The following is a 13,486-nucleotide window of genomic DNA, read 5'->3' as shown; positions in this document are numbered from 1 at the left end:
AGCCAGGCTACTTCAAGATGATAGGGAGACAAAACTAACTCAAATAACCAATTTTAAGAAAGGTATGCAGAAGAGCATCGCTGAGTGCATAACATATTGAACCTTGAAACAGAAGACCAGACGGAGTTCCACTCCTGTCAGCTAGGAACATTGTTGGACAATGGAAGACTCGGGAAAACAATGTCTGTTTTGATGAGCCCAAATTTTGCTGAAATTTTAGGGTCAGAATTTGACATAAACCATATGAAAGCAAGGATCCATTCTGGCTTATATCAGTAGTTCAGGGTGCTGTTGAACGGTGTAATGGTGTGCAGAATATTTTTTGGAATGCTTTAAGCCCCTCATTTAAATAACCCAACCTGCCTGAAATCATGTCCTTCCCTTTGTGTGCACAGTCTACCAGTCTTTTGGTGGCTGCTTCCAGCAGTTTAATGCGCCATATCACAAAGCTTAGATCATTTCAAACTGGTTGCTTGAACATTCAGTGAGTTCACTGTACAAAAATCATCTCCATAGTCACCAGATCTGAGTCAGATAAAGCACCTTTGGGATGTGGTGGAACATGAAATTCTCATCATGGATGTGCAGTCAACAAATCTATCTGATGCTATCATGTCAGTATGGACTGAAATCGCAGAGAAATGTTTCCAACATTCCTTCAGTTTCCTTGTTGAAATTCTGTGTTTAATCAATGTCAAGAATAATAATGAAGCAGTTCTGAAGGTAAAAGGGGGGTCCAACCGAGTAATAGCAAAGTATACCTAATAAAGTGGCTGTGAGAGTATATACTTTTCTACACATGAATAATTATAAATATTTAAAATATGTATATTGCTTTTTTTCTATTTCCAATTATGGACTTGAAGACTGAAGGCTCTGAACATTTACCATTTCAGTCTTTTTAACAGTTTCCATCTCAGTTAGCTGTCTTTGCATTACCAATGCAACCTGATACTTAAGAAATTGCAAATGACAGAACTTAGAGAGAATGTACGTTAAAAACTCAATGTGACATCATTTTATAATATTAATATCATTATTTCCTGCCTGTCAAATTCTATTTGCACAGCTATCTCATATCAAATTGGCTTTTGTAAGCATGCATGCGTGCGATCATTCATCTGTGTACACTTATGTTTATGTGTAAATTCGTGTGTCTTGTGTGTCATGCAAAGGCCAATTATTTAATGTGTTTGCCTGCCTTCTGGCTCACTGTTAAACCCCTGCATTGCAGCACTGCCAGTGGGATTTCAGCAGGCACGGCCCTTCTCTCTCTCTCTCTCTCTCTCTCTCTCTCTCGCTCTCTCTCTCACTTACCCACCATCCTCACAATAGAGAGATTAAATTTGGGCCAGATCCCTCCTGCGTGGAAAGCTCCTTGCTCACACATGCACATCTTCCAGTGTTCATATGCTACGCTTCAGAGACCCAGGGCAGCTGAGAGCACCCAAAAGTCTCCTGTAGCAACCGTCATGGAGAGCCACGTGTCTTGGAGACAGACAGAGAGAGTAAGAGACTGAGAGAGAAAAAGAAAACATGGGATCCTTCGGGGCTGAGCAATTCAAGTGCTGTCTGAAAAGCTGCACAGTAATCTCGATAAAGAATGGGAAGGCTCTGTAGTTTCATACTGTTTGACTTTTCCAGTTGTCGCTGGACTACATGGTGATCCTTACCAAACAGAGATCATCCAGGGAAAAAGACTAATCAGAGGATTCTTTGTGTTAGACATCAGTGAGATTTGATCAACGTGATTTGGAAATTTTGCAACTATTTTGATGCTGGGTGTATGAAATATTAACGCAAGTAAAATTTTGTCTTAATGTAATAGCCGATTGGTCATCCTGCCCCTGAAATTTTGCAGTGTTATCATATGTTTTGAAGTATTTTAGTAAGCACTGCAGCAAGCTAATGCTAACTTCCCACTGGGAAAACAAAAACAAGTGGTTGGAGACCACAGCACAAACACAGTTATTGCAACTGTGTGAAATGAACTTGGAACTGCATTACCTTTGAAATGGTTTGTTTGAAATGGTTGCTTTAAAGATGGGGACCAGACCTTTGACTGCTTGCTGTTAGTTGCCATCTTCAAAGTGACTTTTGTCCATGGACATGGTGGTAAAGTCTGTTATCAGTTTGCGACTGATTGGGGGGAAGTTGGTAATAATACGTTGGTTGTTGTCAACATAGATGTTCACACTGAACAGAAATTCTCATTAATTACTGCCAATCAATTAAACTACTAATATCAGTTTGAAGTACAGTCAGAACCTCATAATTTGAAACAGAAATTCCTCCACAAATAGCGACATAGTTACTGTAAGTCATAATTTAACAGCAAAAATGACATTTTGACTTCCTGACTTACTTATGTACAGGAATATATCCAGAATACAAGTTGGCAACCAGCTGAGTTGAGACACGCGTTGCAGCTGAGTTGCAGCGATCAACGAAGAATGCTTGCAATGTGCTGGCAACCTGTCTGTGTTTAGAATTATTTGCAAACCTTTATTGATTGGACTGAGTGGGATTGCAGTGTGAGTCAGACTTCAATTGTTTGGAGACACCAGGCGGCCTGTGCAATCACCTTGCAACTGAATTATTGTATTTTGTGTATCTTGCATGTCACATCTAGCAATTAGTCAACTGTAACTCAAGTTCATGTGCTACAAAAATAACAGTTGATGATGTATATTCTGTGCCATGTTGTAGTGTGATAAACAAACGGATTGCAATTACCTAGGTATCTGTACTATAGTTGACCTTTGTCAGTTTGGGTCGTCATGTTCATTTTGATAGGAGTCCACTGCCAGTATGGTTCACTGATGTGGGCTTATATGGGAAGCAAAAAAACCCCAAGTCATTATCAAATTCAGTTATTTTTCCTCTGCGTAGTTTGGTCCCTTGAGGGCATAAATAGGTGAGGAAGGATCCAATTATTTTCACCACGAGGCAATTCCCTTTAACATGATTGTATCTGTGATTCTGCACATCAGGGTCTGTCTCTCTTGTCAGGTAGCTAATTTATGATGTAGAGTGAGATTTTACTTTCTATTTGTCCTTACAGGGTAAAATCTATTTTTGAGATTTATTTCTGAGATTCTTTTGGATTATGGTATTATATAAGCATGCAGTACAAAAAAACAACTTCTCTGTTAAGGTTTAAGGTTGAGATCCAGTTAGATTGAATGTTTTTGTTTTTTGTTTTTCATTCTGCATTTCTGTCACATTTCTGTCATTTGACCTGTCTTTTTAGGGTACAAAAAAATGCCGCTTGTTTTCTTGGACTCTAGCTGCAGCGTGAAGCAGTGTCGAAGCACTGCTTTTCTCCTTACTGTCACCAGTGCCCCTCAGCTAGCTGCAAACAGCTCACTTTGACACTTTCACAGTGTTTCTATGAGGACTGCGGGTATTTCTCTGTGCTGAAAGATAAAAAAGTCTGTATTCTTCCATGTACCTTGAAGTTATTCCTTTGTGTAGTCCTGATATTTTTCATCAGCCATCTTGTTGTCTACATCTGCCTTGGGTGTGTTCACATTAAAAACAAAAAAACAACACCATAAAACACCAGCATAAGAAAAAAATCTCTTTCAGTACTGTAGCTGTGTTAGATTTTCTTGTCTCAGCAGGTCCAAAGGATGAATTGATCTCAGTGGCGATCTTGAGAGTTTTACTGTTTAGAAAAGTCAAATGAATGTATAACATACATGAAATTCACAGAATAAAATTGGATTTGGTGATGGCAGGTTTAAATTGTATGGATTGTTCTCCTTCACTGAAGTGCACAAAATGAAGTTGGTTATCTCTCCCTGTGGATGTCTTTCATGATACAATTACAATAAAGCAATTAAGTCCACTGAGTCATGAAATTGATTGTTTTGCCAAAACAGAAGAAGGAAATTGGGCCCCAAATAAAATATCCTCTGAGGTTTAAGCATAAAGATGGAATTTGACTGATTGTAGAAGTTCATCATTGCTCTTGTCAGCAAAGTTTGATTTGCAAGATCACTAAAGAACAGATGATCTTAGAGCTGCATCGTAATGGGGGAACATTTATTCGGCTTTCTTTGACAAGTGAATTGATGTGACTTTCATGTCTATATGCTAAATATAAATGCACGTAGATACTAAGCTTAGCTTAGCATTTGATCTGCATTTTTTGGTGCAGATTTACAAAAAAAGGAAGAAGAAAATTAAGTGTGATAAACAGCTTTAGAAATGTTTTTGGAGGTTTTTGTCAGCTTATATGAAGTCAACCAATTCTGGGTGTGCAGAGAGTAAAGAACTAAAACTGTTATTGATTTTGTCAGCTTACTCTTGGCCAGAAAAGTAATAAGTGAAATTCCCAAATTATCAATAACACCTGTAGCCTTTGACTATTTTTAAAGTAAGGAAATGTCAGACATTTCCTGTTTTCGACACTGATGGTACCAAAGGTGATTTTCTTCACAAAATTCAGCAAACAATGCACTCCACAAATGGGAGACATGTTGCCTGTGTTAAAATCTGTTATTTGTCTAACCCAGCTCTAAGAGTCGTGGTGAACAACTGTCTTGTTTTTGACAAGAAATCTGATTTGATATGCTTAAAGGTAAATGCTTTTTTATAGTAAACCACACCTTAGAGATGTTGTGGCACATAGGTTTGGAGACAAACTAAGCAACGATTTCTGTGTTGTGAAATCAAAGCTCTGTTGACTTAGGTCATTACAGTGCCATTACGGTAATGAAAATGAATTAATTCAATAACTGCTGAGCAGTAGTGTGCAACGGATAGCTGTCAGGGATAATTCATTCATTCTGCCATTTTGGGGATCAAAACAAGATTTATCAACTTGTTTGTGTGAAAAAAAGGCAGGCAGCTATCAGTATTTATTGGCACAAAATGATGATGATTTGCTGGAGTAAGATTTTGTAATGTGCACTAGTAATATGTGCTCACCCAGTGGGATTTAATGTCATATATTATCTTGAAATGCTTTCAAATCACCCAAAAGACGAATAAAGTTTTTCATCAACCTTAAATTTGCCAAGTTTGAATTTTTGTTAAACTACTAAACAAGGCAGCACGGTGGCACGATGGTTAGCACTGTTGCCGCACAGCAAGAAGGTCCTGAGTTCAATTCCACCATCAGGCCGGGGTCTTTCTATGTGGAGTTTGCATGTTCTCCCCGTGTTTGCTTGGGTTCCCTTTGGGTACTCCGGCTTCCTCCCACCGTCCAAAGACATGCAACTTGTGAGGATAGGTTAATTGGATAATCCAAATTGCCACTAGGTGTGAATGAGTGCGATTCGAAAGTGAATGCGAATGGTTGTCTGTCCCTGTGTGTTAGCCCTGCGACACACTGGCGACCTGTCCAGGGTGTACCCCGCCTCTCGCCCTATAACAGCTGGGATAGGCTCCAGTGCCCCCCGCGACCCTGAAAAAGGAGAAGTGGATGGATGGATGGATGGACTACTAAACAAGAGCATTTCCTCATAGATTGTTCTTTTACTCCAAGGATAAAAATGCCATTTTCTTTCTCTTACAGGATTTACATCTGACAACACTCTCACTGTGATTACTTCCAGATATACCTTTCAAGATTCAAGCTTTTGGCTGTAAGTATAAGACAAGCAAAGGCATACTATGTATTTGACTACATTAGTTGGGGGTGAGCTGGAAAGTTCACAGAGGGATAAAGAGAGAAGGGAGTGAGGGGGAGGAGAAGCTTCTCCACTTCAGCAGAGCGGTCCAGAATCATTGCTGTGACCGTTCTTTTTAAGCAGAGACAGATCACTGCACATTGTTACATGATTCCATCCTCTGCAGCTCCACTTTCAGAAATATCATTCATTCTCCTAGTCATTTCAGAAATCCAGCTTGCCTCTGTGCCCTTACTGTCCACTGAAAGCACGGCCTACATGGCAGGCTGTCTATGGCTGGATGCTCTCTGAAACTGTCTGGTAATATAACATTCTCAAGAGCTTTGGGGTGAAACAGTAGTTGACCCGAAAGAAAAGTCCTGTTGAATTTTATTATTTGAGAGATAGAAAATAACTCTTTCTGAAGAACGGCTGCGTTTGTCTCACACCAAATTTCTTTTCGGTAGAATGTTTGAGCTACACAGCAAGTCCAAAAAAAATTAAATCACCGCTGCATTATGAAATATGTCAATCGAATTTTAGCCCTGTGTGATCACATGTTTTGGACTGCATTAGATGTCAGCATGAAAAGTGAGTCGGGCTTTCCCCGCTCTACCATCTGTTCTTAGAAAATCTTTGCATGTGCCAGGGAGGAGGGAGCCCACTGCAGTATGTAGTGAGCGGGAAAGGCGTGGTTCGCATGACGGCGCAGCCCACTGTGAGCAAATATGATTTACTGTAGGATTTGCCCGGCTCCAGTATACCCTGCACACTCCAGCACTCAGCTGATTAATCAGAATCATTTCCATGAGTGATGGAAGCTCCAGCCTTGCAGGGGCTACAGACAGCTAATAAACCCCAGCGGGTAACAGCCACGCCTTGAAAGATGCTTACTTGCTTCTGCCTCTATACTGGCTCTATCCATCTGCCGTCATTCAGCCCTCACTGCCCTGTGTCAGCCTCATTGTTATTAATATTGATCAGCTCATCTGTTGAATGAGAATTCATACCCCGGGGACCAGTGGCGCACAATTAGTTAGTAAGAGCTGGGGATCAGCTTCAGGATTGAATGTGGCACCATAGGCGAATAACAAAGATTGATGCCATTATTTAAATGCTGATCACCTGGTTTGTAAACTGTAAAAAACCTTCAAGTTCATGTGGTAATTCTGTGAGAAGAACATGTGAGAGAACATGTAAATGAAAGCACCAGTAAGTTCTAAAAAATGGGATAAAAGATGTTGTTTTGATGAAATAGTAATAAAATAGTTGTCAGTTGTGATCAGTGGTCGATATGAAATTCATTATAACTTATATCGCCTTTTAACGGTGTATATATGCGAAGATTAACTTTGATCAGTTTGATTTTGAGATTGTTTGTGTTTTACTTAAAGCTGCCAAATCATTATAATAATAATAGATATGATAAGTATATGTACTCACTTGTGGAGTTGTTAAAGACCCATTTTTTAAAACAAACATTACCAAAATATGTCCTTTAGTCCTAAATTATGTTTTTCCCCCTTACAGTACCCCTTTAATCTTTGATCATTTCACCTGCTTCTTCTTAACAGCAGCGTGGAAGCACACATGTATCTATATGGCTCTAGCAGTGAGGTTTCCCTCATTGTGTCGGATCTAAAATGAGCCAACACAATGAAACACAAAGTGTTGCATTGTTGCTCTCATCTCACATCTGCAGCACCGCATGTCAGCAAAGATACAGAACCCCCAGTTTAAATCCTTGACTGCTAGCCACAGCATGAAATATTTACCACAAGAACATGAAGGCAGCAGTCACTAAAAAGATTTGGAGACAGGGCAACAGCGACAACACTGAACCGCTTTATGCAAGCTACATGCATAAATGCAAAGATTACGCTTAATAAAATAAATATGAGATGATGTCATGTGTTTTTGCACATTTGCTGTATGTGCTGTGTCAGGACCTATAATTGTTGCCTGGAAATGTTTCCTTTTTCTACTCACATACACAGAAAATAAGCTTCGTGGTTTCTTTCTCCTTATGTGCTTTTTATTTTCCCCTTCCCTTTCGATGTTCTATTTTAGTACTTAAAGAGAAAAGCAATACACAAAAGCACACACAGAAACACACTCCTAATCCAGTAAATACACGTACAAATAGGGAATCCACATGAAAAATAAAAAATCTACTGGACCTGGCCAAGGGTGTAATGATGTGCTCACTTTGGATAAGCTGCTATTGACGTAGCTGCTGCAGAAAAAATCATTTTGAGACAGTGACACACACAATTATTAGTTATATTAGGGAGCTTTTGTAGCATTTTTCTTTTAGCATTTGTTTTCACACTTTCTATTTCTTTCATTTTTTTTATTTGTACTTGGATTGTTGTGAATGTTTGTAGCGGAGTCACTGCAAGATTCTGGTTTCCTCCTGAATGTAGTCACATTTTTGGAGCTACGTGAGTTTAATATTGCACAGAAAAGCACATGGTGCTACATGTGATTTTGTAGAGAAGGCTGGGTAGTGCATTTTAATGGCTGCCTATAGTTATTGACTGAGCAGCTCCTAATACATGACTGTGAGCTCTGTGCAGTTAGTCTTCACAACACGCAGCCCTTATTAAATATGGATTCTAAGTTGCACTGAACCTCTCTGGAGACTTGGCCTGCTTAGTTCAAAGTAAGGTCTGTTAGAGTTTTTTTTAATACTTATTACTCAATGAAATTATGCAGATGATTACTAGATTATTATTGTATTGAGAATCTGCTGCTGCAGCAATAGTCGGGAGCAAACAAATTATGATGAGAGCGTTGATACATTTGCCACTAAAAACCCTTCTGTGTTTCACATTTCAATGAAGAGAAGCCATTTTTGCTTACTACGGGTGAATCCAGCATGCTATGAATCTTCAGCATATCATTATGCTGTTTGCACTCTTCAGATACCGATTCAGACTAGGGCACAAGGCTATGAAATATCTCTTATAATGTGAAAAAGATAGATCGACGATGATGGCAGGATATTGTCACATTTGTTAATTTGCAGAGCTGGTCTGTAAATTAGCAGACAGGAAGGCTGTCATTTTACTTTCACCCTACGGAAAACTAGAGGGAGGGATTGTGTCTCTGTGATTTTTAAGAACGTATTTCAGTTTTTGTTGTTGTTGTTGTTGACAGAAGACCAGAAGACACAGATAAAGCCAAAACCAACAATAAAAAGATCATGATAGCAAGTGCTTTGTCTAGCCAAGGTCTGGTACAGCTTATTCCTCAGCTTTCACTTCCTTACTAATTAAACACACACAGACACAGACATAAACACATGCATGCATATTAGTGAGTCACACTCTTGGATTGATGATTGAGCACTGTAGTCATTTTGAATCAATTCCTTAATTACCCTCCTGCTGCTCTAACAACTCACTAATACCAATTGTGTATCAGTGTACAGCTGAACAAAGATGCAAAAACATTTTTTTGAGTTTGCTGTAAACCATAAAATCAGCTGGTTAGTAAATTAGCCTTTAAAAATAAAACTCAAATTGTACATTTGCTAGCTGTTTTTAAAGATCCACCCATTCATCCATCCATCCATCCAACTGTAATATCGCACCTGTTGTAAGGCAAAAGGTCTGCCAGGCCTAAAGCAGAGAGACTCGCGGCCATTCACACCTAGAATTTGAAAAGAAGCCGATAGGAAACCATGAAAGTGCAGGCTGGACATGCAAATTCCACAAAGAAATGCCCCATCTGGCACTTTGGGATCAAACCCTGTTGCTGTGAAGCGACAGTGCTAACCACTGAACCACTGTCATTAACGGTATTAGTAAAATTTGTTATTAAAGAAACTATTAAAGGGGTGGCTGTGGTTTAGGAGATAAAGCAGGTTGTCCATCAATTGGAAGGGGAAGGTGAGGATATATGGAGCGGACAAAGATGTACAGAGCCCTCTACTCATTTTTCTTTATGTGAACTTTATTGGAATACCATTACCTTCCCTTTAATTACCAAATCACTTCTAATTCAAAAACAGCGAGTATCTATTACGGCCTCGACCCAGCACTGAGAAATGGCAATGTCACAGAAAGGGAGCAAATTGCGATCCTCCCTTCCAGATGTATGTTTTGAAATTGCAGCAACCCACCCTCCTCTCTATCCCTACCCCTTCCCTTTTTAGTGATTGAGACTTTATTGATTTTTGGTTCCAGCGCTCATTGCAGGCCAATAAGGTGGATGATTCACTTAGGGGAGGATGATAATTCCCAGTGACACACAGCAGTGCCCCAAGGGCTCCAAACTGTCTGGTTGACCACTGGCGTCAAGTGAAAGTGTGCATTACATCTTCTCATTAATCCAATAAAACGCCCACTGTAAGGGGAAAAAAAGCTGTGGATTTCGATGGTTTTGCAATATTTACACAAAGAATTATACAGATAAGATTCTATTTATCAAGCTTCACAGCTTACAGTATGTAAAGCATGGTGGAAAGGTTTTTAACGTTATATATCTATATATTTATATAAGGTTTAGGTTGGTATGAATATCTAGAATAAATCTTTTATTATGACAGTAGCAGGGGTGTTAGTCAAAGAACATAAACAAGATAAATGAAAAGAGAGCCAAAGCAGCAAACTACTGCTGAGGTAAGCAGGCATCTTAGTGTGTGCATATTATTGGATAGTGGTGTCTTCTGTAATATATCATTTTTTTCCTCTGTCCTCTTTTCATTTCCCCGTTTTTTTTTTGTTGTTGTTTTTTTCAAACACTTGCAGCCTTGTTAGCTGAGGGATACATCCGAAACCAATTGAGTCCTTCAGCAGCAGTGGTTTTTGGAATAAGGATATGGATGCCGGTCAAACTGTAGAGCATCTGGCTGCTTTTGGATTGCCCTTATGCATCGGTGCACAGATTGCTGCATACAGCACCTTGTGAGCAGCATCACAAATCAGCTGTCCGAGCAGCGAGTGCTGGAACGGAGAGAGAGATTGAAGATGGAGAGAAAGCGAGGGGAAGGGAGAGCTGAAAGAAGGGGAGGGGGTTCCATTCAGTGAAAGAAAGAGTGAAGAGAGGGAGAGGAGGAGGGGATTGAGAGAAACAGAGGTGGGGGTAGTCACAGCTAGAATGACTGAGAGAGCGTGTGTGTGTATATAGGAGAACAAGTATTGCTGCAGTGGAAACAGTGCGAAGAGGACTGCAGTTTCTGGTGCTGATGGGAAAGCAGTCGAGGGACATTATTAAGGCACTGTAGCATTAATCCTAAGTGCCTATTTGGTGAATGGGTTTGCCTGTTGTGGAGAACAGGATTACGGAATTACGGTAGTGCTAGGTAAGGATGTATTTTAAAGTCTCTTCTCAGCTCTGCTTGAACACTTCCTTCGTGGAATCTGGAATAGAGTTACGGGCTGATGGTTGCTGCTGTATTGGAGGATTTTTACCTGCAGCGTCCAACTTCAGCATTTCTTTTTTCGTTCCTTATACAATAACGCAGGTGCTGTGTGCATGTTACCGATGCATGTGTTCCCAACTTTACTCCGAGACGATTCCTTGTAAAAGAAATACAGACCGTTCCTGGGCCCTTATCTGCCCCGGGATCTAGCCACAGGACCTTGAGTTCACGAAATTAATCATTTCAAATCAGGTAGTGTTACGTAAATTTTTTTGGAAGGGGAGTGTAGCTTTGGCTCTGTATATTATTCTCATTGATCACGGCTCATTTAGCTTGCCTGGTGGATGTTGTACCTCTTTCCTGGAGAGTGTCCAGGAGGCTGCCCTGCTGACAGATGCTGTGCTTGCCCCTTTAGCTACACCGGTTTCTCTCATAACCTCCCTAAATACTAAGAAACAGGCAAGTGGAGCCAGAAAAAGCACACTACACACACACACACACACACACACACACAAACCCCAGGTCTGTCCACAATGTAACAAAACAGACACAAGCTCCACTACTCTTTATTTTTTTAGACTGAGCAGTTAGACACAAAAAGAGACTGACAGTTGTGCTGAGGAGTATAGAGGGAGGGGTGGGGATTTCATAAAGTGCTGCAGGATGCTCTTTTTTTTCTGCTGCCTCTCATGGGACATATAGCATAGGCAGCACTGAGGTGACAGTACCAAGGACGAAACCTATAATGAGCTGCGTGTACTTCTTAATTCCTAATGCTGACTCTTGCAATTCTGAGCCTATCATTATCACAGCAGAGTTATCATTAAATTCCATTTAATTAAAATTCTATTTAACAAATAGACTAAAAATAGCTAGGGTGCTATTTTGCAGTGTTTTTGAAAGCCAGGAGTTTTGATCCTGCTTTGAAAGCAAATTACAAATACAACACAATTTTTACATCATGCACAAAGAGAATTGTTAATTATCAATTCATTATTTATTCTTCCGCCTTGTTCTGAATAACATACTGGGATTTAAACTAGGTCTATTTCTCCCCTAGTATCTGGTGTCACAATGATCAAAGTCAGTCAATGGCTTGCATTTGAAATGGTCACATGATCATTCGATTCTAAGAAGTCGAGTAGACAAGTACACTGTAGAATGTCAGGGATCATATTATATGTTCATGCAGAACTGTAGGTACTCTATCTGTGTATTTACATGTCCAATATGCAGAGTGCAGAGTATTCAAGAGGCTATGTGATACTGAGCATGCTCTGATGATTCTTTTTTTTTTTGTCAAGCTCTAAAACATTCAGGCAGGCTCATTAAGTTCAAACCTCAGGCAGCTGCTCCCAGTGGCTCTCGCACTAAGAAATACTCTCAGAGTCTCTCATACATAACTAGAAAAATGAGAGGAAGCTTTGAAGTTCACCAATCTTATTTCTTTTTTTCTCTTGGCTCCCACCAAGAAGGCAGCTGGTGCCCGAATGCTGGAACTGCTTAAAGAGGAACACAAAGAAAAGAGGCTTATTCTAACTGTGCAGCCTGTATCCTGTGTTAGTGCTAGAGTGGGTGTGCCCTCTTGCACCCATATTACTGTTGTTTTCCAACTTACCATAGCTTTATTTAGGTTAAATTGTTTTTCTCCCTAAGCTTGAATCTTAAAGTATTCCACAAGCAAAAGCTTGTTTAAAATGATAATGCCAGCCATGTTGGACTCTAAGAATGAGTCAGTGATTTCCTCTCTGACACGTTAACACAGCTATCACCATGATTGCTCAGTTGCCATTTGTTTTTCACTCCAGGTGAGAGTCAAGCCTTTCCAGTTCTGGCCCAAGCCCATGTGATGGTGTGTCGCTGGCAGGAGATGGCAGGGAGATTCAGTGTTAAACGGTTAGACACTGTCACTAGTCACAGCCTCCTGCAGTGCTGACGGGGCAGTTTCACCACTCTTTAATCTTTACAGGGAGAAAAAAAAAACATGCTAGTCATGGCGAAATTTCCAGCAGCTTTCTTTTCTGGCCCCTTAGCTTCATTGGAGGAGACAGTTTGCGATGGTCAGAGAGAGCACATCACAGAGAAGGGGCATACTTGGAGAATTAGTGATGTGGTTTTCAGCATGTTTCATCATACTGTTTTGTGTAACACCAACAGTGTTACAGCAAAACCTCTGAATTTACCCAGTGATTAGTAGTCTGAAAAGTTACATGAACATTGAACAGTTAAGTTTCAAGCAGGTCTACATTAAATTACTGAATATATCGTCTTGGTTCGGATATATACGTCTGGTTTTTTACTGCATCCAGGAGCATCAACTGCATTTTAATTGGAAATCCTTTGGCTTGACTTAGCTGGGACCTCCTAGGTAAAATTTTCTTAGTGGATTAGAAAATGGTGGTCCAGTCAGCCACTTGGTGATCCCAATGTTACCTGTGGGCCATAAGCTGAGCATCTCAGGCATTACTTTCGATTTGGCGTCAAAGAGGCATTA

At 40.1% G+C, this 13,486-nt stretch overlaps 1 protein-coding gene across 5 annotated transcripts in view; it reads left to right on the top strand.

The window, feature by feature from the left end:
- The window catches only part of LOC101470284 (synaptotagmin-2), a 66,597-nt gene that overhangs the window by 27,716 nt on the left and 25,395 nt on the right, over positions 1–13,486 (top strand). For 3 of the 5 annotated variants that reach the window (XM_012917803.5, XM_012917806.3, XM_004546268.4), the window contains exon 3: positions 5,528–5,597. The exons of 1 other annotated variant lie outside the window; for it this stretch is intronic. The gene's annotated coding sequence lies outside the window, so the exon portion shown is untranslated. Of the gene's footprint in view, positions 1–5,527; positions 5,598–10,747; positions 10,933–13,486 lie in introns of those variants that run through there. One more of the 5 variants, XM_004546267.3, reaches the window with a different exon arrangement.

Source organism: Maylandia zebra, linkage group LG20, assembly GCF_041146795.1.
Source record: "Maylandia zebra isolate NMK-2024a linkage group LG20, Mzebra_GT3a, whole genome shotgun sequence".
Taxonomy (NCBI): Eukaryota; Metazoa; Chordata; class Actinopteri; order Cichliformes; family Cichlidae; genus Maylandia; species Maylandia zebra.
The sequence above is the reverse complement of the archived record's forward strand: the minus strand, read 5'-3'. Positions and strand labels throughout refer to the sequence as shown.